This window comes from Atta colombica, unplaced genomic scaffold (genome assembly GCF_001594045.1).
Source record: "Atta colombica isolate Treedump-2 unplaced genomic scaffold, Acol1.0 scaffold21, whole genome shotgun sequence".
Taxonomy (NCBI): domain Eukaryota; kingdom Metazoa; phylum Arthropoda; class Insecta; order Hymenoptera; family Formicidae; genus Atta; species Atta colombica.
Genome location: NW_017259305.1, coordinates 717,557 through 722,897, shown reverse-complemented (window position 1 = coordinate 722,897; position 5,341 = coordinate 717,557).

Sequence of the window (5,341 nt, the reverse complement as noted above, 5' to 3'; positions counted from 1 at the left end):
TATATAGATATAATTTAAATATATATATATAATTCTTTCTCTTCTCCAGGAGAGAGGTTGCCGGAAGAACTCCAATCGCCTTAAAGTCGCATTTTATTGGTAAGTGTTTGTATTTCAGTATATTAATATTATGAAATTATATGCGAAAATTGCAATTTGCAGAATGTGTAAATCGATGTAAGGCAAGAAAGACGAAATGAACAGAGAAATTAAAATATGCTGTATTTATATTTATACTTATGTTTAAGAGAGAATTAGAATGAAGACTATGAAGAAATTAATTAAATGATTTTAAATTGTGGTCTTATATAAAGATATAATTGATCTGAGTAGGTTTACTATTTGTTTTCTAATAAATGATTGCCTTTTTACAAATGGCGATATATGCAAGAAGATTAATATATATCTAAATCAATAATTTTTATTATTCAGTAAGCAAGAAATATTTTGGAACATTTCAATAATGTTGTAGCATTGTTGTAACGTTGTAATGTTGCTGAAATAATTCAAAACGTTTCTTGTTTACTGGGTAATTTCCTTCACAGTATTCTGTTTTCATCAAACAGTCATATCTGGTGAAATGTTCAATAAAATACGCATCTCTTTCTTTTTCAAAATTGTTGACTACTTCTCAAAAGTATCTTCTTTTGCAATTGGCAGTAATAAATAATTCGATGATTTTGTTCACAAAGTTAACAATTCAATGATTATATAGAAATGTAATGATTTATGATTATTTGATTATAAAAGTGAATAAAAAAATTAAATGAAATACAAAGTTACTTATATTCATTGTTTAATATTTAAAATAAATATTGTAATATTCTCTGTATAATATTACATAACGATTTACAAATGTTATTTTAAAAAATTTATGAAATGATATACGATATATTATCCATGGCATGAAGAATTAGTTATCAACTTTGACAGAAAATTTAAAATATTTAACAAAAAATTTCAAATAAATAATATCAAGTGATTTTTTAAAATTAAAATAAATTAAAAAATAAATTAAAGTGTTTGTAATAAATTACTATAGAGTTATAATTGAATTTTTTAAAGCAGAGAAAGTTAAATTTTAAGAAAGTGTTGTAATGTTGAGTTGTAATGTTGACTCTTTGAACTAGATCATCGAATCACAATTCATTTCTCTTGATCTCAATTCACTCCGATTTACATTATATTATATGGCAGATCGTATTAGTATTTATGAGGAAAAAAGTAAATATATAATTTAAAAAGAGAAAATACAATAAGATTTACAATATTTTGTGAAAAAATTTTAGTTGATCAAATATAAAACTTCATAATTCTAATATATGGATCGAGGATAAAATGCAATGAATTTTTTTAGGCCGAAATCTATTCTGAACATTAAATTGTTGCTCATCGGTTAAACATTCCGCAAACGGAAGGCTTGGAATTCTTTCGACCTTCTTTCTCTTCCCAATCACGAAAATTATGACTTATATATTTGACTGTTACCCTTTTTCTCTATTTGCTTGTGTCTCTCTTTTTTCTTATCTTTTAAATATATTTTATTTGTGTCTTCTTTACTGCGATCTCGCGCGTCTTCTCTTAAGCCTACGTACGACGAATCTCACGTTTACGCTCTACGTTTTGTTGAGCTGGTGTTATGTCCTTGTTTATATGTATGTGTGTATGTGCACATGTACTTGTATTATAATCTTTACATTTCCTTTATGAAGCTCACCCGTGTAATCCTGTTTCCTTATTTGTTATTGTTTGCAAGGTATGTCGCTGTGGCCATATTGTGTCTCTGCAATCCATCTTTGTTTTAGTTGATTAAAAATAAAATAAAAATAAAGTATATGTTAAAAAAATATGATAAACATCAAGCGCATTAGAAAAAAGTTTTAGTTCTGGTTTTTATTTTAGAATATTTAGCATTCGATAGCGCCGAAAGAAAATCGCAAAATAAAATATAGAACACGAGAGAATGACAACGCGAAAATATACATCTTTTTAGCTCTACAACGAGAATATCTATTTTGTAACTGCCAGAATTTATAAATTTTTCTAAAACAATTGATATAAATTGATAAAATTTACATATTTATAATTAATCGTATATATAGTATATAAATTAATCATTTAATAATTAGTAAATTATTTTTAACGGCAATTAAATAGACATGGCTCGGGAAAATATGTAATCAATAACCACTAATCATAATTGAATATGAAACCAAAATATATATTAATAGAGAAAATATATTTGATTAACGAATTTAACATAATTTTGGTATGTACAATTTATTTGCATATGTGATAACTTAATATATCATCGTAATAGCCGTTAAAAAAAACTATTTAATTCCACTTGTGAACACATTTTATTTATTATATGGCGAATGTATTGCATTCAATTAAAAATATATTTATTGGCTGTTCTTCTTCAATTTTTACTATTTCAAATCAGTCAACGGAGAAAAATAATATTACAGTCACAAATTATCACAATTTTACAGCACATTAATCTTCTTTTTCTTACGGTAATAGCCGATATTTTTATTCTAGCAATCAAGATTTTGAATCTACTTTTTTTTTGATATTCTGTTCATTACTTTCAAAATCTAAAATATACATTAACTTTCGTATTTATAAAAAAATGGCTTTTTTATTAAATAATAATTATTTCAACAAAGAAAATTTCATTTATACTTTTGATTAAAAAAGGCAATTGTGCGAATAAAGTCGATCGCTTTTTTATATCTTCTTATGCAATATGCCTATTTTGAACATTTGTTTGAAAATATCACGCTTCCTTCCATATTTTATCATTCTCTGGACTATAACGGGATAGCATCATTCTGTTTTGTTCACAAGAGGATAGGCGATGTACAAAACGTTGGTGACACACGCGATCGCAGTTTGCCCACTTTGTGTCTTTTCCCAGTCTCAATATATTGTTTTTTTTTTTTGTATCTTCAAACGAACCGAGTTTTATGTCGCGCGCATAATTTAGGAACTTAAGAATACTGTCACTTCTTGTCGATATACTTTAATCTCTTGTCGCTGTACGTCTCTTTGTGGTCATGAAAAAGTATTGCTAACGTTCTTTAAGAATTGACTCGTTTTACACGCATTATTATTAATTCTTTTCTTTCCTTGCGTGTACGTTCATCAAAAGAAACAAAATGACTGCCGTTCCACGTGACGCATGTCCAATCCAATTTAATAAAATTATTTCTCTTTTTCTCTCTCTCTTTTTTTTGTTTACCCTGTTGTTTAATGCAATAATAATAACAGCACGCATATAATAATCGCGTATATAATCGTCGTTTATATAATTATAATTTATCGATCGACGCTCTTTCTTGTGAATTTAATTATAGTAATGATAATATGTAATAAGGAACCATTTATTCTGCGATATCAACGAAACGCGAATGTCCCAGTCATATAAATTACGCGCATAATTTATTAGGGGCGATGTGGCCCTTGTCACCAGAAAGAAGGGAGGAATTTCTCGTAAATCCTCTGCCAATGCGATGAGACCTTTCACACTCGTACATTATGTATTTTTAACGCATTGCCATTGTATTATAATAACAGCAGTATGAGATTTCTTTTTATGCGTGCAATTTTTACAAATAAAAAAATTTAATACGTTTACAGATAATGTGGAAGAATCTATAATTTTTTATCTCGTTCTTAGAATCCAGTGACATTTTGTCACTGGATTCTACCGTTATTAAACGATTATTATAGTTTATATGTTACAAAAGAACGCACGCATAAAAATTCAAGTATTTGTATCAATGTCGATTATCATTAATCGAGATAAACATGAAATTTCTTTTCCTTGTCTATATTATGTAGCTAGAAATTTAATCTAGAAGATGCTGTTAAACCGATAATTCAGAGTTAATTGAACAAGATCGTTGATGCAACTTGCAATTAGCCTATGAATGTTAATAATTACTCGGTGATGATAGCCATCTATTGAAATGGACCTTCTCGTCCGGTTATTTAAAGAAATAACACTACATGTCGATCATTCTTAATCGTCCGGGAAGCTCTCATGTGACTTGAATAATCATTTCTATTCTCACGCTAATTGAAATTCCTCTCGTCTTTCCGCGCAATAGCGTAAGGTCACGGCAAAGTTAACCTAAACTTCAATTACCAATAATCCATTAGAATCTATTCAATCTTCACTCATTCACTCATCAATTGGATTGCGTTATACAATATAAGTTAAGTGACATTATCTGAATGAAGGAGGAATGATCACAAGTCACAAGTTAAAATATGGGAAAATGACTTCAGAATGCAACCTTTAGACTGAAGCATCATTTTATTTGTTTTATTTGTTTTTTGCATTATATTAATTGTATAACGTAGTCCAATTGAGACTTGGATCTCAAAAAGAGCCTACCTCTCGTTTACGTTGAGTGGACCTTGGGACTCTCCTAATATCCGAAATATTACTGGAAGCGCGATGGGACGCAACATCCGATGTCCAGCCATATTTGCGATATATAGATTATAATATAATATTCACTCTCACGTTTATGTCTTTCCTCGCTAGCCCATTTTAGTCCCTACATCTAATCGCGGCCGCAATTAACGGTTACGCATTTTAATCCTAATGGGTAACTCTTTCGTACTCTCATGCACGCTCTTATCGTCTTTCTCCCTATTCCTTTCGCGCTCGGTCTTTCTCTCATATAACTTTAGATTTTTATTTCTTTTTTTTCCTTTCTCCTTCGATCGTCTTCCCGTTAAATTAGCGTTTGTCGACCGATGCTTCGTATATCGCGGACGAAGATTACGCGACATTTTTCTATGTATATGTATATTTTATATACTACCTTTTCTCAACTCGATCCTTTACCGATCGTTTGATCTCCCGCTGTATGAATCTTAAGTTTGCACCTATATGTTGGTTATCACCGACGCTGGTTAACTAAAATTTTTTTGTTTGTCTATGTGTTGTAAGTGGAACTATAATCTAATGAAGAATCATGAATCGCTAGACTCACACGCCAATCAGAGCAGATAGTTAACTATCGGTGTAACTCAGCCTTAGACGATTAGACGTCGGGGATGTGGAGGGTGTGTTATAGCTTTTGTGTATACGCGTGTGCGTGAGTATTTGTGTGACGTGTGTGTCGCGGTTATTTGCCGCTGAAAAAACTCATATCTTCTTTCTCTTTGATCGCATCGGCTCGTCTATAGGGTCATGCATATACGGCATTATTTTAAATTAATTATATGGTAATTTGCGTATGATACGCGTAATATACGTGTGTGTGTGTGTGTGTGTGTGTGTGTGTGTGTGTGTGTATATATATATATACTATATATT